Raw genomic sequence first — 25,231 nt, 5'->3', positions numbered from 1 at the left:
TGACAATGCAGATGCTGACAGACAACCCAGAGTGAGGAGAAGGAGAAGAGTATACAGGCCCAGGGTCACCTACCATGGGTTACATGAGCTGGAGATAGTAGAGCACTATAGAGTGGACAGAGAGCTCCTGCAGCAGATTGTTGAGCTGTGCAGGCCACACCTCACACACAGAACCAACAGAGGAGAACCCATCCCAGTGGAAACATAAGGTATGTGTTGGCCTAAGAATACTAGCAACAGGTACCTTCCAGAGACCAACTGGTGATATGATGGGGATATCACAGGCATCAGCCTCCAGGGTACTGCACCAGTTCCTGGATGCCATGTCACCACATGTCAGTGATCATATATATGTCCCTAATGACCGTGAGGTTGTGGCCAGCAATATGCGTCTCTTCCAGCAAATAGCGGGATACCCTGAGGTGCTGGGTGCAATAGACTGCACGCACATACGCATCAAAGCACCAGCCGGTGAGCGGGGTAGAGTCTACATTAACCACAAGGGATACCCTCCATCAACTGCCAGGTCGTGTGTGATGCCCAGGGCATAATAATGAATGTGTGTGCTGGCTGCCCTGGGAGCTACCACGATTCCCACATCTGGCATCTGGCGGCTGTACCAATCATTTGCCAATGGGGACTTCCCACACGGACACCTAGTGGGGGATGCAGGTTATGCACTTGAGCCGTGGCTGATGACACCCATCAGAAATGCACACACACCTGAACAGGAACGCCATAATGAGGCACACGCACAAACACGTAATATCATAGAACGTGTGTTTGGGCTGCTCAAGTCACGGTTCCGGTGTCTGGACACATCTGGTGGAGCTTTGTAGTACACACCAACTGCATGTACCCAAATGATCATGATATGTGCTATGCTACATAATATGATCCTGTGGAAACAGCTGCAGCAGGACCAGCACAGGGCTGGGCCAAACATCCCCCCACCATTGCCAAGGCCACCACAGGCAGGGGTTGACTCGGAGGAGGAACAACCTGACCTTGTCCCAGTAGGCAGAAGGAGGCGTGCCCAGTATGCCTGGCCTTGGCAAAGAGGCAACGCCTTTAGCACATGCGCTTGGTCAGTAGGAACACTGGGACTGATACCCGCTCTGACTCACTCATACAGTAACAGGGATGCCTAACATGACACAACCTGCTTCCAAATGTACAGGGAGTGTAGTATGTGTATCCGACAGAGGTGGCCCTGCAGCACCACCTGAGGCATGAATGCCATGTGTTAAGTAATGTAATATCATGTACAATATGCACACCTGAGGACCCCAACTAACATCCATATCCACGCATATGACCCTGTGGAAACAGCTGCACGTCATACAGTGATGTACATATGCAAAAACATGGAACAAGATACAAAATGAGGGTGTCTAGCAATAAATAGCATGGATAACCACACACCCATGTTTGTACCACAACAAGAAGCAACATGGAATAGCCATGGTCAAAAACAATGCCTAAACCCACTACTACTATATAGCCTGCTGCAGACCACTGTCCTAATAGCAGGAACTGCCCCAGGCCTATGTCCATAGGTTCATACTAGGCTATCTGCCCTAGGGCATTAATAAGCCTAGGCCAGAGTTTTGTGGCGTCTGCCAACCCTGCAAGTTGATGGATAATATGCCCATTATTTTGCTGTGCCTCTGTCAAGCAGTGATACTGAGGTTATCCCTGGGGTATACCTGCAATCTCCCATCCATTGGTCAAGATCTCACTTGAACAAAGCCAGTGAGGTGCTCAGCCCCACATGTACCAGGATGTTGTTCCACAGCATATGGACTCTCTGGGTGATGAATCTGTCCCTCCAGCACATCCTATTAATATCTGTGTTGAGGTTTAGGTCTCATGCCCTTGTAGTTCTGATGGATGTAGAGGTCTTGAGGTGAAGCATATTCATAAAGTCTGGGTTGGACATAGCCTTGTATGTCAGGCACAGATCACCTCTGAGCAGTCAGTAAGTGACTGAATACAGCTGGAATTCCTTCAGTCGGGCAGCATAAGAAATATGTTTGAGACCCTTTCACCTCCTGTTGAGGAATTTGTGGGCCCATCCAATCTGAATGGGGCAGTGTATGCAATCATTGGTGTGATGAGTACAGGGGAATGATGACCTCCCTTGATCTAGATGTGAATCACTGCATGATGAGGTGGCCAATGTAGAAGGCCTTCCAAACTACCCTGGCAATGTGAGTGTCAAGCAAAAGGTCACTGTCAACCTGGGTGCCCAGGTCCCTGATAACCTACGTTGTGCTTAGAGGATTGCCACCTAGATGGGAAGTAGTGGTAACCTTGTTCTTCCTGAAGGGTATGGCTATGCATTGTTTAGTGTTTAATGTAAGGCCATGGCACGTGGCACCAGTTATCTGTGTCTATGAGACCCTTCTGAAGGATGTCTGTGTCAGATGGGTTTCCAGCTATGCTTCCCAGTTTGCAGTCATCTTCAAACTTTGTCAGCCATAATCCTCCTGTGTTTGCTCGTACTTCTGAAAAGTAGATACTGAACAAATGTGGGCCCAGGACTGAGCCCTGTGGGACACCACTTGTGACAGCTCTGGAGTGTGAACTGGCACCAGCAACTTTGACCCTGTGTGTTCCGTCACTTAGCCGGTTTGCAACCCATGCTGTGATGTATGGGTTCACAATTAAGCTGGTGATGTTTTCAATGATACCTGAGTGGGGTATTGTGTCGAAAGCCTTTGCCAGGTCAAGGTAGGCTGTGTGGACTGCCTTGCCCGTCAATGGCCTGAGTGAGTGTTTTGAAAAAGTCAACCAAGTTTAAAAGGCATGATCTGCCCTTGACAAAGCCAAACTGGATTGGATCCAGTGTCTGCAAGTCCCCTATGTCTTCATTTAGAATTCCCATTATGATCCTCTCCATAGCTTAGCAGAACAGGCTTGTCAAGCTGATGGGATGGTAGTTTCTGGGGTTGGTGGAGGCACCTCCTTTGTGAAGTGGGTCCACCATTGCTGTATGCCACTCCTTGGGAACATATCCTGAGGTGAGGCTAAGATTAAACAGCTGCCCTAACTGCGGGTGTAATTACTCATTGAGTTCATGGAGCACACAACTGGGGACACCATCTGGTCCCATGGATAAAGTGTTTTCTGCCTTGGATTGAGCAGTTCCCACCCCAGCAGTGGAGATGTTTGGGGGCTACAATCCTCTGGTGTACATACCCCCCAGTTGGGGAGGGAGAAATCTGCACTGAACCTGTCAGTCAGTATGTTGCCAATGTCTGTAGGTGCAGTGATATCAACATTATTCTGAACTAAGTCTGAGCATATCTGGGAGTTTCCTCCCAGGTTTCAAACATAGGTAAAAAAGGCCTCATGATTGTCCCTGGAGTCCTGAGTGGGTTTACTCTCAAAACATGCCTCGGATGATTGTATGGGGGAACCCAGTGTTTTACTCACAATGAGCAGGGGTGTCTTCCCACCTACGGATTACGCTCTATCTTGTAGTAGCTCCTTCCTTGTGTTGTACAGCTTGTTTATGGCTAGGGTCCACCAGACTGGATGCTTGCCTGTGGTACAAAGAGTCATTATTATTTGGGATTGCCTGAACCATGCAGTCCTGGAGGTGCTGGTAGAAGGCATTTCTAAGTGATACAGTGGCTTGGGTAATGGTGTCTGCTGGCCTGGGGACCTTGAAAGAGACCACACCAGTCCTCAGAAATGTGAAGTTGGCATTTGAGAAAGTCTTCACTGTTTCATTTCCCATCTGGGGTGTGGGTGGGATGTGGACTCCCACTGAGAATAGTCCATGATCTGATCTCACCAATGATGGGTATATGCCTGGTGTTGAACAGTGTGACCCCATGTTTGTGATGATGTGTTCTAGTATGTTGCCTCCACTTGAGGGGATTGGGACCAGTTGTTCCATGGCATTTCAGTGTATGAACTCTTGGAACCTTTGTGTTAGAGTGTTGTGGCATGATTAGTGATCCCAGTCTATATGTGGATAGTTGGAATCACCCAGTAGGATGGTGTTTTGAGATACATTTATCCCCTTCAGTGTTTGCAGGATAGCTGTGTGAAGTACCTGAGTTTGAGCGGGTGGCATGTAACATGCTACAAACTGCAGAGCAGTCTTGCCTACGGTCACTGGCACCTGGATGGTCTCTGATGCATCGTGTGTTGCCACCAACCATGAGGTGAGGGTGTCCTTGATGAATATGGACACCCACCATCCTTCTTGGTGTTGTCGGGATGCTGGTGCCGGAATGCATGATATGAGGTAACACCCGATAGTGCGGTGCTGTCAGAAGCTGTGAACCAGGTTTCAGGCACAGCACAGACATCAATGTGCTACATACTGAGAAGGGCATAGAGTGTGTGCAGCTTGAGGTTGAGACCTTGGGCATTGAGCAGCATTACCCTTAGTGTCTTTCCTTTACTGTGTTCTAGGGTGGTAGGTGTAGAATCTGAATCTTGCATAAAAAGGCACAATGGGGTGCAAGAGCATCATCTGAAATCCGGAAGCCCAGGGTGACAGGTGCAAGCCGTCCCTTGCAAATCACCGTGGCCTGTCCAGCATGTCATCCCAGGCAGACAGACATTGGACCCCTTAGAATGACACCATAGTCTAAGCAAAATACTACAGCTGATCATCTTGTCTCTGTTTATGTGGCATCATACTTGGTGAAGGTAGGATACTGCCGAAGGTCAGGGTCATACCTGCCTGGCCTACATAATCAGAGGGATCCTCTATGTCTCTTTCCATGTAGTCCAGGGAGGTACATCTCAGGTCGTTCACACCAGCATGGATTATGACTGGGTCAGACCTGTACTTGCAGTTTAGTGACCTGAGTGCTTGCATTATGTGGTGGATTCCAGTGCCCGATAGGCAGCTTACTGTGACCTCCTCTGTACCTGATCTGGTGAGTGGGACATCAGTGTGTCTGACTATGGAGCCACCTATGACAAGTGTGTCCAGCATTGTGTTTGGCCTTAAGGGCTGTGACTGATTGGCACACCAACTCTGTGGTCAATGTGTTGCATGTGCTGTGCCCTGTGGAGGCAGTTGTGTGAGTGTCTGCTGTGGTGGCCACCGCCATTCTGGTAGACTTCTGATCAGAGCCTCCGAGAGTGTCTCTGTGTGTCTATGTGTATGATCTTAAGTTGTGACAGTGCCATGTGAGACTGGATTAAAGATGTGTGTGTGGTTACCTTCACCCTCTCTCTGGTCTTGCTAGTCCTATGTTGAGAGAGCTCAGCCTCCACTTTGGCTATATAGTTGCATCTCTCACATGTATTTGTGTTTTATGGCAGAAGGAGAGGGTTGTCAGTGTACATGAGGCAACTGTAACAGTGCCTCAATATTCCCAGGTTCACCAGCTGAGCAGGAGAGGACACTAGCAACTGATCCTGCTAGAAGGAATAGACAAAACAATGTTGGAATACAGGGAGGTATCAAGCCCCCCCAAGCCACATCATACTGTTTGATTGACAATAGCTACACATACACGGTGTTTCATAGTGTCATAGTGTACTACTAGGCTATCTGCCCTAGTGCATGTATAAGCCTAGCCATAGTGATGTGGCTATTGCCACCCCTTATAGTGGTAATAAGTGTACAGAATAGATTCTGAATATTGTGCCTCTGACTTAGTAGTGACACATTATGACCCCCTTATGTAATTGAATAACATGACTGTGTCTCTGTCTAGTCTGTGCCTCCGTCTCATTGCAGTTGTCCAGATGTCTCCTGAAGAGAGTCAGTGAGGGACTCTGTCAAACATGAACTGGGATACTCTGCTAGAGTGTGAGATGCCTCTGAGTTATGACTCTGTCCCTCCAGCATGTCCTATACATGTATGTGCTGAGGTTCAAATACTCAGCTCTCATGGCTCTGGTGGATTTGGATTGCTTGCAGTGGAGTATGTCCACCAAATCCTGATTGGACATGGTCTTGTATGTCAGGCATAGGTCACCTGTAAGTATGCGGTATGACACTGAGGACTTCCTCTATTCTGGAAGCATATGACATGTGTTGAAGAACCCTGATCTTCATGGTAGGTACTTTTCAGGTGCAAAGGTGCAAAGGCAGGATCTGCCCTGTACAAAGCTGAACTAGGTGGGAACAAGGGTCCATAGGTCAGTAATGTGTCTGTGTAAGAGCTCCATGACTCCTCCCATATCTTTGCAGACAAGGCTGGTTAAGCCTGTGTGGTGGTAGTTGCCATGGTCTGTGGAGGCATCCCCTTGTGGAGTGGGACCACTGTTGCCGTATGCCAGTGTTCAGGTACATATCCTGTAGCAAGACTAAGGTTAAATAGCAGTTGTATATATGGGTCCAGCCCCTTCTGGAGTTCACATAGCATGCAACTGGAGATACCAACAGGTCCCATGGATGCTGTGTACTTGTCTTTGCTGAGTGTGGCTCTCACATGGACATCCAAGATGACAGTGAGGTTACATACAGCAGTGATAACTATCTTGTTTTGGGGGTGAGGGAGGGGTAAATCGCACTGAAGCTGTCCGCCGGAATGTTGCCAATATCTGTCAGGTCACTGGAATATATGTTGTTGTGCACCAACTCTGAGCATATCTGAGGGTTCACAACCAGGTGTCTGACATAACTGAAGAAAGCAGTGTGGTTACCTTCATTGTCTTTGGTGATTTATGTCCCCAAGTTGACCTTGCATGTCTTTATGAGATAATGTAGCTTTCTACTAGTGCTGATCACAGCTGTCTTCCCTTTTGGAGATGTAGCTCTGTCTTGCATTAGTAACCCTCATCTGTCATACAGTTTGTTTATGGCTGGGGTCCACCAGACAGGACACTTTCCCTTTGTGGAGAGGGTCCTGTTTTCAGTTGTGATTGTATGGTCCATGCTGTCTGACATCTAGCTAATGGGAGGTCATTCTGGTTCTGCAGTTATCTTTCATCAGCATTAGAAATGACCACAGCAGCCCCTGTGGGGTGTACCTCATGCACACACACATCCAGCACCTGTAAAGTCCACAACAGTACCTCACCAGGAGTATGACAGAGCTGGAACACATGTAATGTGTAGTCTGATTAAACAGAGTGCAGCTCCACACACTGCCATGCTGTCCACCCAGATGCAAGCTGTGCCTGATGTAGAAAGCCATGTCCAAGCTGGAATCAATGCACATGCTGCACCTTGTACAATCTGAATGGCAGGGAGCTATGCACATGAGGGACCTGAACCCCAGCACTGACATATATAGGACAGGCTGTACTGCATTATCCAAAACACAGAAGCCACCCCCACACATGAGTAAACTACCAGTACAGGTTGTCCATAGAGACACTGGTTGAGTCCCCTCAGCAGGAATCCTAATGAGTGGATGGGAGATGGGAGGTTTACCCTGGGTATCAATGTTATGTCACAGGTAGACAGAGGCACAGTATACTAAACAAGACATATGACATGTCGAACTACGCTTACAATGTGTTGATGGACAAGCACATTCTCCGACTAGTATTAGGTCAAGATACCTCTTGAACACAGCCAGCAAGGTGCTCTGCCTCAAATGGACCAGGATTGTATTCCACAGCATAGGAGTCTCGGTGATAACTCCATCCCTCCAACATGTCCAACATACATCCCTGATAAAGGTGCAAGTCACCTGCACTAGTGGTTCAGGTGGATCTTCTGAGTCTGAGGTGGAGCATGCCCATTAATCTCTGTTTGGACATGGCCTCGCATGTCAGGCACATGTCACCTCTAAGCAGACGGTATGTGAGTGAATAGAGTGTGAGTGTCATCAATCTGGCAGCATATGACAGCTGTTGGGGTTCCTTGATCCTTTAGGTGGGGGACAGTCAGGGTGTCTCCAATTGCTGCAGATGTTGTGTGAGATACAGCCAGAATAGGGCATTCGACTTGATCACCGGTCTGATAAGTGAAGAGTACAGGGGAACAATGACCCACTAGATCTGGATGTGAATCCCAGCCTGATCAGGTGGGCAATGTAGAAGGTCTTCCTAGCCACTTTAGCAATGTGAGTCTCAGAAGAATGGCGACTGTTAACCTGGGTCCCCAGGTCCATGATAACCTCCTCCGTGCTTAGAGGATTGCCACCTATATGGTAGCTTGGGGTCACCTTGCTTTTCCTGAAGGGTATGTCTACACATGTTGTGCACTCTGACTTCAGGCCATGGCCCTGGCACCAGCTATCAGTTACTGTGAGTCCCTTCTGAAGGATATCTGTATGTGATGCACTGTCCACTATGGTGCCCAGTGTGCAGTCATCTGCTAACATTGTCATCCAAAGTCCTCCCATGTTGGCCTGTACTTCTGGGAAGTACATGACAAACAATGGGGGCCAAGGACTGAGCCCTGTGTGACACCACCTGTGACCAGCCTGGAGTCTAACATAGTGCCAGCAACTCTAACCCTGTGGGTCCCATCCTTAAGCCAGTTTGCAACCCATCTTGTGACATATGGGTTTACATTTCAGTTGTTAGGGTTTTCCACAATACCTGAGTGGGGTATTGTGTTGAAAGTGTTGCAAGGCCAAGGTAGGCTGTATGGACTGCCTTTCCCAACAATGGCCTAAGTGACCAATTTGAAGATGTCAACCCAGTACAAAAGGCATGATCTGCCCCTGACCAAGCCAAAATGGGATGGGTACAATGTCTGCATGTCCCCTATATCTTTGTTTATGAGCTCAATTATGATCCTCTCCATAGATTTGCAGACTACACTTGTTAAGCTTATGGGCAGCAATTAACAGGGTCTGTAGAGGCACTGCCTTTGTGCAGATGTGCACAACTGGACCCTAACCAGGCTGTTGTGCACACTATGGAAATGTAAAGCAGTGATAGGAATAAAGCCCAGGATACTGACCACCACAGTGAAAGTACTGAAACACTACACTAGACAGTGCTACAGTGTTAGGTCAGTATGAACGGATGTTGACAATTGTGTGCAAAGTATCCCATGCAAAACCTGCAGGCACAGTATACTCCTGTTTTGTTCACACAAAAGCATTCGGACAGTAACTACACAATATGGCACAGAACACACAACCATAAACTTCAGGTATTTGTTGAAGGTCACACTCATCCACAAATGTGATGGGCTGCAGAGTTCAACATATGTAAAGCTCACACTGGGCATGCTCACACACTTAGATAAATGAGACATCTTTCATACAACATGCCACGGGAAGGCTGAACTGGGCATGCTCACACACTTGGTCCAAATGTTACCCCTAGCAAATGTGAAAACACACCAGAGGATGCTCATCCCCCTTTCTAGACACTGATCATGTAAGCACCCTATAAGTATATTGGAGAAAAGGATTCTCTCAGTAATCCGAATAGCGCGCCGTGCTAATGCGTCCGTCTTTAGTGTCATAGCATAGTTAGGTAGGGGTTTGAATCCAGCAGGTGGCAAGTGTGCATGAAGGGGTGTAAGTGTGTATGAAAGAAACATCCCTTTTGGCAACTGGGAAAACACACCACAGGATGATCATTCCACTTTCTAGACTCTGATGATGTCAGCACCCTATAAGTATATCAGGGGAAAGGAAATTCCCCAGTAATGCGAATAGCGCACTGTGCTTATGCGTCCGTCTATAGTGTCATAACATAGTTAGGTAGGGGTTTGAATCCAACAGGTGGCAAGTGTGTGCGAAGGGGGGTAAGTGTGTATGAAAGAAACATCCCTTTCGGCAACTGGGAAAACACACCACAGGATGATCATTCCACTTTCTAGACTCTGATGATGTCAGCACCCTATAAGTATATCAGGGGAAAAACAATCCCCCAGTAATGCGAATAGCGCACTGTGCTAATGCGTCCGTCTGTAGTGTCTTAACATAGCTAGGTAGGGGTTTGAATCCAGCAGGTGGCAAGTGTGTGTGAAGGGGGGTAAGTGTGTATGATTAATATATCCCTTTTGGCAACTGTGAAAACACACTACAGGATGCACATACCCCTTTCTAAACGATATCACAATTATGTATGGCTTTTGATTACAGACATGCCATGTGTGTTGTGCACACACAGAATGCCCATGTGTGTGGGTTGTCCCTCACAATAATGCATGACATTGATTACACCGGTTATGGCAATGAACACATGCTGTATGTGTGCCAAATACACATATGTACCTGTGACTTTCAATAGTTACCATGTGTGATGCCTGCCACATGTGAATACATGGTATTTGCACAGAGTAACATTATGACCGTGGTCTTCTGTGCAGATGCTGCATGTGGGATGTGTATATACAGTGTGAGATGTAGATGCTATCAGCCTAGTAGTGAGGGATGCACACCTGGTCTGGGGCATAAAGTCTACATGTTGTTAATGTACAGGAGCTGCATGTTCTCACCTGTTGTGGGAGTGGTAAAACAGTATTCCATAGCAATGCAGTGACTGCATGCTAAGAACCATTCAGCTAGGGTGTTGTAGCTACACTTATTCATTAGCATTCATTAATTTGTCGGAATCCCTGGTGAGGGTCTGATGCCAACCAAGGTCAGGGGTCTACCAGCCTGTGTCACTTGCTCAGTGATCCCTTCCATGTTCCCTATCACGTATCCCAGTGAGCGACATCCCACATCAGCTTTGGTGGCATGGACAATGACTGAGTCATGTGTCCATGCATCTGACTGACTTGTATGTTGCTGTTACAGTTTGGCCATGTGTTTCCATCTCATACATGTGATGTACATCAATGGGTAGGGGATAGGGTTGACTGTGTACATGTGGCAGCTGTGACATTACTACATGACACACATATTCCACAACTTTACCATAGAGGTGACTGACAACTGACCTTTGCATATGCTACCGGAGTATTGAGATTACATTGGTGATTGACAGCACATAGGGCCAATGGTGAAAAAGAGACATAGGTCCATAGGTTCGTACAGGGATATCTGCCCAGGGCATGTATCCACCTAGCCAGAATGTGCGTGCCTTTCAACATGCATTGTGAATCTGTCTTGCTATGCCCTTTTCCAAGGTTAATTATACTGTGCCTCTTTCTCACAGTGACACATAAGTGATACCCAGGGTAACCCTACAATGTCACATCCAGTCATTAATATCGCTCTTGAAGATAGTCACTGAGTCAGTCTGCCTAACCTCTATTGGGATAATAATCAGGAATAGAAGGGGAGCCTCTGAGTTGTGAATGTGCCCCTCCACCATGTCCTATGTATATCACTCCTGAGGTTCAAGTATTTCCAGCGTGTATCCTGGTGGGATCTGGATATTCTGAGATGCAAGCATGGCCATTCATGAGGGTATGACCTGGCCTTCTATGTCAGGCACGGATTGCCTATGAAGAGGCAGTATGTCACTGAGTAGAGCTGCTGCTACTTTAACCAGTCAGTATGTGGCATCTGTTTGAGCACTTTGATCCCCTTGTTGAGGTACATATGTGGAAGCCCCAGTTGCTGCAGGTGTCTGGTAAGGTGCATGCCGACAGGTTCATCATAGTCAATTATGGGCATGATGAGGGATGAGTAAAGGGGCACAATGTCCTCCTGGCCTACATGTGGATCCCATGATGATGTGGCCCATATAACATGCTTACCTAACCACTTTGTCCATGTTGTTGTCAAATGGTAGAATGCTATCAACCTCGTACCCCAAGGTCCATAATTCCTTGGTCTGCACTTACTGGATTAACACATATATTGGTACATTGTGGTCATGAGTGTTTGACAAAGGGGATGACTATACTCTTTCTGTCATTCACGTTGAGGCCATGGCTGTGGCACAAGTCGTGTGTTTGCAAGAGTCCAAATGCATTTGGAGGATGCGTGTGTTAGCTGTTGAGTTGATTATGGTGTTGGGTCTGCAGTCACCTCGACTTGCTGAGCCACAGTACTTCCATGATGGCCTGTACCTATGACAAATATATAATGAACATGACAGCTCCTAGGGCTGTGCCTTGTGGGACACCACTTGTACCAAGGTTGGAGGCTGACATGGCTCCAGCAATTCTACCATGTTTGTTCTGCCCTTGAGCCACTGTACAATACCCATAGTGACATAGGGGGTTATTATGTACATAAGTGAAAGCTTCCACTAGAATGCACAATTGGGGTATTGTATCCAAGGCTTATGCAAGGTTCAGGTAGGCTGTGTGGACCTCCTGCCCCTTGACAGTGTGGCCTTGTTGACTGTTTCTCAAACAAAGCAAACAGGTTTGATAGGCAGGATTTGCCATTGACAAAGCCAAACTGTGTATGGTGAGCATATCTGTAGGTCCACAATATCTAGATATGTGGTTTCATGATGATCCTTTCCATAGCTTTACAGACAAAGCTAGTCAGACATATGGATGACAGAAGTGAATTAGTCCAGGATCCGTGACAGCACCACCTGCATGTTGAGGGACCACTGTTGTATACCACTCTCTGGCCACATATGGGTAATATTAAGGCTGGGATTGAACAGTGGTGTTATGTCTGGGTGTGTAGCTCTTCTTATATTGGTTCATGTAGGACTGCAGCCTGGGACACTGTCTGGTCCCATTGATGCAGTGTTTATTGCTTTGGAGAACGGCATCTCTTACCTGAGCATCTGTGATGTCATCAGGGGAAGCACTGTGCTATATTGAGACATATGTTCCCTTTTGGTGTGAGTGGGGAGAGAAGGCAGCATTGAACCTGTCCACTAGGATGATGGCCAATGTCATGTGTGTTTTATATTTTGTGTGACATATTGTATTACCTCTGAGCATATCTGGGTAGTACCACTCAGGTTACTAACATAACTACAGGCAGCCTTGTGATTATCCTCCAAGTAGGCTTGTGGAATCCTCTCTCAAAGATGACCTGTAAGACAATCATATGCTGATTGCCTGTAGTTGTCATCCAATACTCATCAGTGAATTGCCTTCACATTTTGGGAGGGTTGTTGTATCATGTAGTGGCCCCCTTTTTTTTAAGGGGTTTTTTGGGGGGGCCCCCCCCGGCCTTTGGGTTTTGGGAAAATTTTTATTTTTTTGGGAAAACCTGAAATTTAAAACCCCAAAAACCCGGTTTTGGTTTTTTAAACCCGGGGCCCTTTTTTTTTTTTAAAAATTTTTGGGGTTTTTTGGGGGGGGCCCCCCGGCCCCCGGGGGGGCAAGGGGGTCCGTTGGGCCCCTTTGGGGGCCCCGGAAAAAAAAGGGCCAAACCCCCCCCAAAACCCCCCCCCCCCCCCCAGGGGAAAAAATTTAAAACCCCAAACCCTTATCCGGGGGGAAAAAAAACCCAAAAAAAAAAAAACCCCCCCCCCCGGTTTTTTGGCTTTTTTAAAAAAAAAAAAAAAAAAGGGGGAAAAATTTTAAAAAAATTTTTCAAACCCCAAAGGGAAACCCCATTTTCCCTCAAAAAAAACCCTTTTCCCTTTTTCCCCCAAAAAACCCCTTTTTTTTTTTGGGGGTGTCCCTTTGGAAAAGGGGAAAAAAGGGGGCAGGGTTTTAAAAATAAAAACCAAAAAAAAACCGTAATTTTCCCCCCCTTTTAAAACCCCTTTTTGGGGTTTTTGTTTTGGGGGGGGGAAAAAAAAGGGTTTTTTAGGGGGGAAAGGGGGGGGGTTTTCCCTTTTTAAAAAAAAAACCCCCCCCCCCCCAAAAAAAAAATTTTAAATAAAAAAAAAAAAATTTAAAAATTTTTTTTTTTTTTTTAAATTTTTTTAAAAAAAGGGTTTTTGTTTTTGGGGGGGGGGGTTGGGGAAAAGGGGGGGGGGGGGGCCCCCCCGGGGTTTTCCCAATTCAAAAAAAGGGTTTTTTTTTACAAAAAAAAAAAAGGGGGGGGGGGTTTTTTAAAAAATTTTAAAAATTTTAAAAAGGGAAAAAAAAAATTTTTAAAATTTTTTTCCCAAAAAAACAAAAAAAAAAAGTTTTTTTAAAACAAAAAAACCCCCCCCCTTTTTAAATTTTTAAAAAATGGGAAGGGGGTTTTTGGGGGCTTTTTTTTGGGGGGGGGAAAAAAAGGGAAAGGGGACCAAACCCCTTAAAATTTGGGGCCCCCCGGGGGGGGGGGGGGAAAAAAACCCCCAAAAAAAGAAAATTTCAAAAAAATTTTTTTAAAAAAAGGGGTGGGGGGGGGGGGGGGGGTAAAAAAAAAAAAAAACTACAAAAAAAATTTTTTAAAAAATGAAATTTGGGGGGAAATGGTTTCCTTTTTAAATTTTGGGCCCCAAGGGTTTTCCTTTCCCGCACCTTTTTGGGGGAAAAAAACCCCCCAAAAAAATTTTTTTTTTAAAAAAAACCCCCCCACCCTTTTTTGGGGGGGTTTTTTTTGGGGCCCTTTAAAATTTAAAAGGGGGGGGGTTTTTTTAAGGGGGGGGTTTTTTTTTTCCCCCCCCTGGAAAAAACAAAATTTGGGGGGGGGGGTTTTGGGGGCCCCTTTTTCCCCTTGGGGTTTTTTTGTTGCCCGGGGGGGGTTTTTTTTTTTTTCCCCCGTTCCCCTAATCCCAAATTTTTTTTTTTAAAAAACCCCCCCGGGTTTTCCCTTTGGGGGCCCCCCCCCTGGGGGGTTTTGGGGGAAAAACCCCCGGGGGGGGCCCAAAAGGGGGGGGGTTTTTTTCCCCCCCCTTTTAAACCCCCCCCCCCTGGGGGCCCCCCAAAAAAAACCCCCCCGGGGGGGGGGGCCTTTTTCCCCCCCCCCAAATTTTTTCAAGGGTTCCAAAACCCCAAAACCCCTTTTTTCCCCCCCTTTTTTTCCCCCCCCCCGGGCCCCCCCCCCCTGGGGGAAAAAAAAAAAAATTTCCCCCGGGGGGGCCCCGGGGGGGTTTTCCCCCCCTTTTTCCCCCCCGGGGCCCCCCCGGGGGGTTTAAAAAGGGGGGGGGAAAACCTTTCCCCCCCCCTTTTTCCCCCCCCCCCCCCCCGGGGGGGGACCAAAGGGGGGGAAAAAGGCTGGTTTGGGGGGGAAAATTTTTTTTTCCCCTTTTCCCCCAAAAAACCCCCCCCCCCCCCTTTCAAAAAACCGGGGAAAAAAGGGGGGGGGGCCCCCCCCCCCCCCCCCAAAAAACCCCCCCAAAAAAATTTTTAAAAAATTTGGGAAAATTTTAAAATTTTCCCTTTAAAAGGAAAAACCCGGGGAAAAAAAACCCCCCAATTTTAAAAAAATTTTAAAAAAAACCCCCCAAAAAAAAACCCCCTTTTTAAACCCCTTTTAAAAAAAAAGGTTTTTCACAGGCACCCCCAAAAAAACATAAACCCCTTTTTTTTTTAAAAATTTTAAAAAAAATTTTGGGCCCCCCCATGGGGAAAAAGGGGAAAAAAATTTTTTTTTTTTTTTAAAAAACCCCGAAAGGGCCCCCCTTTTTTTAAAAAGGGGGGAAAAAGGGGGTTTTTTTGGGGCAATTTAAAAATTTTTTTTTTTTAAAAAAACCCAAAAAATTCAACCCGGGTTTAAAATCCCCAAAAAAATTTTTTAAACCCCCCCAAAAACCCCCAAATTTTTTTTTAAAAAAATTTTCCCCCCCCCCCCCAAACCCCCCTTTTTTTCCCCCCCCCTTTTTTTCCCGGGGTTTTTCCCCCCCCCCCTCCCACCCTTTCCCCCCCCTTTGTTTCCCCTTTTCCCCTTTTTTTTTTTTTTCCCCCCCCTTTTTTTTATTTCCCAACCCCCCCTCCCCCTGGCCCCTTTTTAAATTTTTTGCCCCCTTTTTTTTCCCCCTTTTTTATTTAAAATTTTTTTTTTTCCCCCCCCCTTTTTTTAAAAATTTTTTTTTCCCCCCCTTTTTTTTTTAAAAATTTTTTGGGGGGGGTTTTTTTTTTTTTCACCCCCTTTTTTTTTTTTTTTTAAAGTTGGGTTTTTAAAAGGCCCTTTAAAAAAATTTTTCCGGTTCCTTTTTGGTTTTTTTTAAAAAAGGGGGTTTTTTTTTTTAAACCCCCCCCTTTTTTTTGGGGGGGGAAAAAAAAAAAAAAAAAAATTTTTGGGTTCCCCCTTCCCCCCCGGGGGGGGGGTTTTTTTCCCCCCTTTTTTGTTGGGGGGCCCCAAGGGGGGGCCCCCCCTTTTTTTGGGGGGGGGGCCCCCCCCTTTTCCCCCCAAAAAACCCCCCAAAATTTTTTAAAAAAACCCCCCTAAATTTTTTTTAAAAAAAAACCCCCCCCGGGGGGGCCCAAACCCCCCCGGGGGGGTTTTTTTTTTAAAATTAAAAAAAATTTGGGAAATTTTTCCCCAAAAGGGGGTTTTTTTTTGGGGAATTTTATTTTAAAGGGAAAAAATTTCCCGGGACTTTTTTTTTTAAAAAAAAAAAAAAATTAACCCTTTTTTTTGGGGGTTTTTTAAAAGGGGGGGCAAAATTTTTTAAATTTTTCCCCCCCGTTTCCCGGGGGTTTTTTTCCCGGGGGGGGCCCCCCCTTTTTTTTTTTAAATTTTTTTGGGGGGGGTTTTTAAATTTTTTTTTTTTGGGGAACCGGTTTTTTTAAATTTTTTTAAAATTTTAAAAGGGTTAAATTTTTTTTAGCCCAAAAAAAACCCCTTTTTCCTTTTTTTGGGTTTTTTTTAATTGTTTTTCCCTTTTTTTTTTTAACCCCCTTTCCCCCCTTTTTAATTTTTTTTTTTTTTTCCCCTTTATGTTTCCCCAAAAAAATTTTTTTTTTCCCCAATTTTTAAAACCCCCTTTTTACCTTTTTTTACCAAGGAAAAAAATTTTTTTAAAATTTTCCCCTTTCCCCCCCTTTACCTTGGTTTTTTTTTTTTGGGGGAAAAATTTTTTGTTAAAATTTTTTCCCCCCCCCTTTTTTTTTTTTGGGGAAAATTTAAAAAATTTTTTGGCCAAATTTTAAAAAACCCCCCCGGGGGGGGTTTTTTCCCCGAAAAGGTTTGGGTTTAAAAACCCCCCCCCCCCCAAAAAACCCCAAATTCCCCCAAAAACCCCCCCGGGGGGGAAAAACCCAAAAACCCCCTTTTTTGGGGGGGCCCCCCCCTTCCCGGGCCCCCCAAAAAAAAACCCCAACCCCAAAAAAATTTTAAAAACCCCCCCCCTTTTTCGAAACCCCCAAAAAATTAAAAACCCTTAAAAATACACCCCCCCCCCCCCAAAAAAAAAAAATTTAAATTAAAAAAAAAAACCCCACCCCCCCCCACCAAAGGGCCCCCCCAAAAGGGTTAAAACCCCCCGGGAAATTTTTGGGGGTTTCCTGCGCCCAAGGCCCCAAATTCCCCCAAAAAAAAGCAGGAAAAAAGGGGCCCCCCCGAAAAATTTTCCCCCCCAATGGGTTAAAATTTTCCCCCCCCAAAAAAAAAAAACGGTCCCTTAAAAAAAATTTTTTGCCTTAAGGGTTCCAACCCCCCCCCGGGGGAAATTTTGGGGGGGCCCCCCAAAAACCCCCTTTTTTCCCCTTTTCCCCCCGGGTTTTTGGGGGGGGCTTTTGGGGGGGCCCCCCTTTTTAAAAAAAAAATTTGGGGCCCCCAAAACCCCAACCCGAAAAAAGGGCCCCCCCCCCCTCCTTTTTCCAAAAAAAGGGGGGGGGAAAAAGCCCCCCGGGAAAAAAACCCCCCCAAAAAAAAAGGCCCCCCCCTTTTTTGGGGGGGAAAAAACAAACCCCCCCCCCCCCCAAAAAAGGGGGCCCCCAAAAGGGGGGGGGTTGGGGGGGGAAAAAAAACCCCCCCCCCCCAAAATTTTTTTTAAAAAAGGGGAAAAAAGGGGTTTAAAAAAAGGGGGGAAATTTTTCCCGGGTTTTCCCCCCCTTTTTAAAAAAATTTTTTTTAAATTTTTTTTTTAAAAAACCCCTCAAAATTAAAAAACCGGGGCCCCCCAGGAAAAAAAAAAAATTTCCCTTTGGGGGGCAATTTTAAAAAATTTTTGCCCCAAAAGGAAAACGGGGCCCCCCCCTTTTAACAACCCCTTTTCCCCCCCCAAAAAAAAGGGGGGGGGCCCCCCAAAAAATTCCCCCTTTTTGGGGGGCCCCCCCCAAAAACCAAACCCCCCAAAACCCCCGGGGGGGTTTTTTTCCCCAAACTTTTGGCCGGGGCCCCGGGGGTTTTTAAAAAAGGGGAAAATAATTTTTTTGGGGGGGGCCCCCCCTTTTGGCAAATTTTTAAAAAAAAAAAAAAAATAATTTTTTTTCCCCCAAAATTTCCCTTTTAGGGGCCCCCCCCCATGAATTTTTTTTTTTTCCCCCCCCCCGGGGGGCCCCCCAAAAAAGGTTTCCCCCTTTATGAAAATTTTTTTTCCCAAAAACCCCCAAAAACCCGGGGGGGAAAAAAAAAAGCAAACCCCCTTTTAAAAAATTTTTTAAAAAAAACCCCCCCCAAAAAAGGGGGGGAAAAAAAAAAAAGGGGAAAAACCCCCGGGGGGGGGAAAAAAAAAATTTGGGGTTGGAAAAAACCCCAAAACCCCACCCGGGGGGGAAAAAAATTTGGGAAAGGGGGAAAAAAAAAACCCCCCAAAAAATTTTTTGGAAAGGGGCAAAAAAGGGGATGGCCCCAAAAAAAGGGTTGGGAAAAAAAATTTTTTTTTTTTTTTTGGGGGGGGGGGAAAAAGGGGGCCCCCCGGGGGGAAATTTTTGGGTTTTCCCTTTTTGGGGGTGGGGCCCCCCCCTTTTTGGGGCCCAAAAAATTTTTTTTTCCCCCCCAAAAAAAAATTTTTTCCATTAACCCCCTAAAAAAATTTTTTTTTTTGGTTTTTAAAACCCCCGGGCCCCCCCAAAAAAACCCAAAAATTTTTAAAAATTTCCCCCCCCCCAAAAAAAAAAAACCCCCCCCTTTTTTGAAAAAACAACCTTTTTAAAAAAGGGCTAACCCCGAAAAAAACCCCCCTTTTTCCCCCTTGGCTCAGGAAAAAATTTTTCCCCCCAAAAGGGGGGGTTTAAAAGGGGTTTGGGGGTTTTTTGGTTTAAATGTTTTTTCCCAAAACGAACCCCCCTTTTTTTGGGGGGGGCCCCCCCTTTCCAAAAAAATTTTTTTTTTTTTCCCTTTTTCCCTTTACCCTTAGGGAAAGCCCCCCCAAAAAAAAAACCCGGAAAAAAAAAAAACCCCAAAAAAAACCCCCCCCGAAAAATTTTTTCCCCCAAATACGGATTTCCCAAAAAGGCCCTTTTTTTTTTTAAAAAAAGGGGAAAAATTACCCCAAAAAAAAAATTTTTTTCCCCCTAAATGGAATTTTTTAAAAAAAAAAACAATTTAAATTTTTATTTGGTTTCCCCCCCTTTTTTTTTTTTTAAAAATTTGGGTTTAAATTTTGGGGGGGCCCCCCCCCTTTTTTTTCCCCGGTTTTTTTTTTTTGTTTTTGGGGGGCCCCCCTTTTTTTGGGGGTTTTTGTTTTTTTTTGGGGGTTTTTTTTTTGTTTTTTTTTTTTGGGGTCCTTTTTGGTTTTTTGAAAATTTTTTTAATTTTTTTGGGGGGGGGGTTTAGGTTTTTTAAAAAAAATTTTTTAAAAACCCCTTTTTTTTGGGGCCCCTTTTTTGGGGTTTTTTGGGGGAAAAATTGGGCCCCCTTTTTTGGGGGGGGGTTTCTGGAATTTTTTTTAAAAAAAATAATTTTTTTTTTTTTAAGGGGGAAAATTTTTTTTTTTTTTAAAAAATTTTTTTTTAAAAAAAAATTTTCATTTTTTAAAAAAAATTTAAAATTTTTTTAAAAAAATTTTTTTCCCTTTTTTTTTGGGGGGAAAAAAAGGGGGTTTTTTTCCCCCAAAAAAAAATTTTTAAAATTTTTAAAAATTTTGGGGGGTTTTTTTTTCCCTTTTTTTTTTTTTTTTATTCCTTTTTTTTTTGTTTTAGGGCCTAAAAAAGGGGGGGGTTTTTGGGGAAAGGGTTTTTTCCCCAAAAGGGGGTTTTTTTTTTGGGGGCCCCCTTTTCCGTTGGGGGGGTTTTTTTCCCCCCCTTTTTTTTTTTTTTTTTTTGTTTTTTAAATTTTCCCTTTCAAATTTTTTTTTAAATTTTTAAAAAAATTTTTTTGTTTTGGGGTTTTTTCCCCTTTTTCCCCAAACAATTTTTTTAAAAAGGGGGGAACCCCCTTTTTTTCCCAAAAATTTTAAAAAATTTTTTTTAAATTTTTTTTCCCCCTTTTTTTTTTTTACCTTTAAACTAAAACCCCCCTGGGTTTTTAATTTTGGGGGGGTTTTTTTCCCCTTTTGGGGAAAACCCTTTTCCAAAACCGGGGGGCCCCCCGTTGGGGAATTTTTTTTGGAAAAACCCCCTTTCCCTTTTAAAAAACCCCCCCCCCTTTGGGGGTAGGGCCGGGCCCCTTTTTTAAAAATTTTTTTAAATTTTTTAAATTTTTGTAGGAAAACCCCTTGGCCCCTTTTTTTTAAAAAAAAAAATTTTTTGTTAAAAATAATTAAAAATTTTTTAAAATTTTTCCGAAATTTTGGGGTTTTTTTTTCCCCTTTTTTTTTCCCCCTTTTTTTAAATTTTTTTTTGGTTTTTTAAAACCCTTCCCCCCTTTTTTTTTCGATTTTAAAAATTTTTTTTTAAAAAAGGGTTTTTTTTTTAAAAAATTTTTTTTTACAGGGAAAAAAAAGGGGCCCGGGGTTTAAAAAAAATTTTTTTTTAAAAGGGAAACCGGGGAAAATTCCCCAAAAACCCCTTTTAAACCCCCAAAAAAAAGGGGGGGGGAAAAAGGGGGGGGTCCCAAAAGGGGAAACCCTAAAAAAGGGGGGGGAAAAAAAAAGGGAAAGGAAAAAAAAGGGGGGGGAAAAAGGGGAAAAATTTTTTTTTGGGGGGTTTTAAAACCCCCCCCCCCTTTTCCAAAAAAATTTTTTTAAAATTTTTAAAAAATTTTAAAATTTCCCCCGGGGGACAGGAAAAAAAATTTTTTGGGGGGAAAATTTTTTTTTAAAACCCTTTTTAAAAGGGAGAAGGGGGGGGGGGGGGGGGTGGGGGGGGGGGGGGGGGGGTTTTTTAAAAGTGGGGTTCCGGGGGGGGGGGGTTTTCCAAAAGGGGCCCCCCCCCGGGGGAAAAAGGGGGCCCCCCCCAAAGGGGGGGGAAACCCCCCGGGGGGGGGGGGAAAAGGGGGGGGGCCCCCCCCGGGGCCCCGGCCCCGGGGGGGGCCCGGGGGTTTTTCCCCCCAAGGGGGGAATTTTGGGGGGGGGAAAAAGGGGGGGGGAAAGGGGGGCCCCCCCCCCCCCCAAAGGGGGGGGGGGGGGGCCCCCCCCCCCCGGGGGGGGGGCCCCCCGGGGGGGGGGTGGGACCGGGGGCCCCAAAGGGGGGTTTTTGGGGTTTTTTTGGGGGGGGAAAAATTTTTTTTTTGGGGGCCGCCTTCCCGGTTTTTTAAAAAAGGGGATTTTTTCCCCGGGGTTTTTTTTTTTCCCCTTTTTTCCCCAAAAAAAACCCGGGGGTTTTTTAAAAAAAATTTAAATTAAAAAAAGGGGGGAAAAAAGGAAAAAAAGGGGAAAAAAAAAAAAGTTTTAAAAAAAAGGGCGGAAAAAAAAAAAAAATTTTTTTTTTTAAAAAAATGCCCAAAAAGAAAAATTTTTTTAATGGGGGGTTTTTTTGGGGGGTTTTAAAAAAATTTTTTTAAAATTTATTTTAAAAATTTTTTTAAATTTTTTTAATTTTCGATTTTCAAATTTTTTTTTAAAAAACCCCTTTTTTTTTTTCCCCTTTTTTTTTAAATTTATCGAAATTTTTTTCCCAAAAAAGGAAGGGGAAAATTCCGTTTTTTAAAAAAACATTTTTTTTTTTTCCCCAAATTTTTTTTAAAACCCCAAAAAAATTTTTTTAAAAAAAATTTTTTTTTTTAAATTTTCCCCCCCCCTTTTTTTTTTGGAAAAAAGGGCTTTTTCCCTTTTTTTTAAAATTTTTTAAGGGTTTTTCCCTTTTTAAAACCCCCTTTTTAATTTTAGGTTTAAAGGGGTTTTTCACATGTTAAAGGGGTTTTAAAAAATTTCCCAAAAACCCCCCGGGGAATTTAAAATTTTTTTTGGGGGAAATCTTTTCCCTTTTAAATTTTTTTTTTTAGGGGTTTTTTTAATTTTTAAAAATTTTTTTTTTTGTTTTTTTAAAAAATTTTTTTTACACTTTTTTAAAAATTTTTCAGAAAAAAAAAAAGGGGGAATTTTTTCCCAAAAAGGGGGGCCCCCCTTAAAAAACCGAGGGGGAAAAAAAAAGGGGAAACCCCCCCCCTTTTTTAAAAATTTTTTAAAAAAAAAATTTTTTTAAAAAAAGGGGGTTTTTTTAACCCCCTTTCCCGGGAAAAACCCCCTTGGAAAATTTTGGGGGGGGGGGGGGGGGCCCCCCGGTCTTTTTCCCCCCCGGGGTTTAACCCCCCAAAGGGGGGAAAATTGGGCCCCGGGGGGGGGGCCCCCCCCCCCTTTTTTTTTCCCCCCCCCCGTGGCCCGAAAAAAAGGGGGGGGAAACCCCCCGGGGGGGTTTTTTCCCCCCCCCTTTTTCCCCCGGGGCCCCCCCCCCCCCTTTTTTTTGGGGGTTTTTAATTTTTTTTAAAAATTTTTTTTAAACCGGTTTTTCCCCCTTTTTTTTCCGTTTTAAATTTTTTTTAAAAAATTTAATTTTTGGTTTTTCCCCCTTTTTAATTTTGGGAATTTTTTTTTTCCCAAAAAAATTTTAAACCCCCAAAAAAAATTTTAAAAAAATTTTTTTTTTCGGGGTAAAAACCCAAAAACTTTTAAAAAAGGGGGGGAAAAAAAAAAATTGGTTTGAAAATTTCCCGGGGTTTTTTTTCCCCCCTTTTTTTAAAAAAAAAACCGGGCCCCCTTTTAAAAAAAAGGGGAAAAAGTTTCACCCAAAAATTAAAAGGGGTTTTTTTTTTAAAAATTTTTTTCCCCAAAAAAATTTTGGTTTTTTTTTTTTATTCAAAAAAAAAAAATTTTTTTTTTTAAAAAACCCCTTTTTTCCCCCAAACCCCCCCTTTTTTTTTTTAAAAAAAAAAAATTTTTTTTTCCCCCCCAAAAGGGGGGAATTCCCCAAAAACCCCCAAAATTTAATTTTTTAAAAAAAAAACTTTTTTTTTTTTTTTTTATTTTAAAAAAGGAAAGGGGCAAATTTTTGGGGGTTTTTAAAAAAATTTTTTTTTTTTTTCCCTTTTTAAAACCTTTTTCCCCGGGGGGGGGGTTTTTTTCCCCCCCCCCCCCAAATTAAAAAAAAAGGGTTGAGGCTGATGTTTCAAAATAAATTTTATTTGACTGTCAAGCTACACCTGTTACAAATACATCACTATCCTACTTATTTTGAATTTGATCAGATACATCATCCTGCTACACTTTGATGACAGGACAGGGGACAACTATGGCTGTTTAGTCTGTCAGATAATCATTCATTCTATCTGCAAATTGTTTACTGTGATCACCATATACAGCATATGGCTAGACATTCCAGATTCTGACACACTGAAATCAGTTTGGTATATTAAGTTGTACTTCCCACATGCATTTAGTTCTGTAGAAACACACTGGGGCTAATATATTCCGGGTTATTACTACTTTATTTATTCATACATGACCCTTTCTGTCAGTCTCACACTTCCTGCAAATTCACAGTTCAGGTTGCTACTTCTAGGCTTTGTTCACATGTTAGACTAGTGGTGATTCAAACACTTTCCAACAGCCTCACTTCTGTCATGATTCAGCATTTCAACAGGGGATATATCTCACATGTGACTACCTCAGATTCTGAAGCTGTACTCTTGAGACTACTGCAGGTTACACTATATTTAATTAATGGTGGGACATCTGTATTACAGCACTGTTTAATTCTATCAATTATATTTCCAGTTACACTTGCATACTGATGAACTTGTTGCAGCCATACCTGCAGACTTTCAAATCTTGCTTGCACATTATATTACTTTTAATCAATACACTGCAGTGTTCTGATACATGCTACAGTATAATATTTATTTACAAGTACTGGGTGGGGTTACTAACCTGCGGTGGCGCATCCGCACCAGCCTCACGGGCATGCATCTCGCGATTCATAGAGCGGACACCTGCAGCTGTAATACAAAAGAAGTAATATTGGACTACACATCTCCATGGTATCAGCTAGTTGAAATCCTTACATACATAAGTAAAATGTAACTTACTCAGTAGTGGGGCGTAGGGCATATCCCGGTCCTCCTGGATCCATTCAGACAACTGGTCTTGCTTGCGTCGTTTCAAGTCCGCATGGTGGTGACGGACCTGCTCACCAGTGCGTGGAATGCCAGTAGCACTGGTCAGATCATGAGCCAACTGGTCCCATGCCTCTGCCCTATATGCTCCCCATGAGACCTGGCCCTGCATGAGTTGGGCCTCGTGATGATGGACAAGGAGCCAGACCATGTATCTGGACTCCTCAACGCCCCAACGCTGTGCTCGAAAGCAACGTCCCTCACCTACTCCACTCATTCTGACTGCAGCTCTGATCTACAATCGTTTCTGCTGTGTATTCCCGCCTATGGGGCTTATATATGCCGATTTTCCCGCACATTTCTCTGATTGGCCGTTTTGGAATTGTATCTACTTCACTGAAAATGCTTTATCATGCTCCATTCTGGATTTTATCCCATATATATGCTATTTCTGCATTTCTAGGTATTGCTGTCATGGCTTAGTGGTTTAGTACCTTGACTCTAGTGAATGGTATCCTGGGTTCGAATCTGGCAACTGATTTTTGATTTTCCTGACAGAAATGAGTTGAGACCTGTCAATCAAACATGCCAAAAGCACTTTTAAGCACTTAAAACCAGGTCTGCACTCGTTTGCGCGGAGCTAACGCATGCACACTGGCAGTTAGCTTGTGGGAGCGCCCGCGCACACGGTGTGCGCTGGGATAAACCTTAATTGGCTAGTGACACACATGTTCAGCTAAGCACAGCTAGTTGCAAACAGTTTCACTCTGTTAAACCGATGCCTAGCAACAGGCACGCAGTTTGCAGCTTTTTAAACACTACTCAGCTACGGGCACTCCGTCTCACAGCAGCTTAGCTATCAGTACATTTCTGACTATTTTTGTTATTGTGTTACTTCAGAATATATGCTCTGTTTCATTCCATTTTACAAAAGGGAATACATTTACATGTGTACAATACTGTCAGGGGGCTTTTTAGTGCTTATTTACAAAAAAAAAAAAAGGTTGTTGTGGGGGCTCGAACCCTGCTTGCCAACTCTTAGGCCGGCAACTCTACCGCTAAGCTATTACTTCTTGGCTTACTGTGCATATTTAGTTCTTATATCCTTTTCCACTGATTGCTAACTGTGATTGCGCTAGTAGCACACCCGCGCACACAGTAGCAAACATTTACGGGGTTTTAAAAAAAAAAAGGTTTTAATTTAATTTTATTACATCTCTTCACTTTATACAGTGATGGTCTATCGGGGCATGTGTTGT

This window comes from Protopterus annectens, chromosome 6.part0 (genome assembly GCF_019279795.1).
Source record: "Protopterus annectens isolate FY-2018-M chromosome 6.part0, PAN1.0, whole genome shotgun sequence".
NCBI classification, from domain to species: domain Eukaryota; kingdom Metazoa; phylum Chordata; order Ceratodontiformes; family Protopteridae; genus Protopterus; species Protopterus annectens.
The sequence above is the reverse complement of the archived record's forward strand: the minus strand, read 5'-3'. Positions refer to the sequence as shown.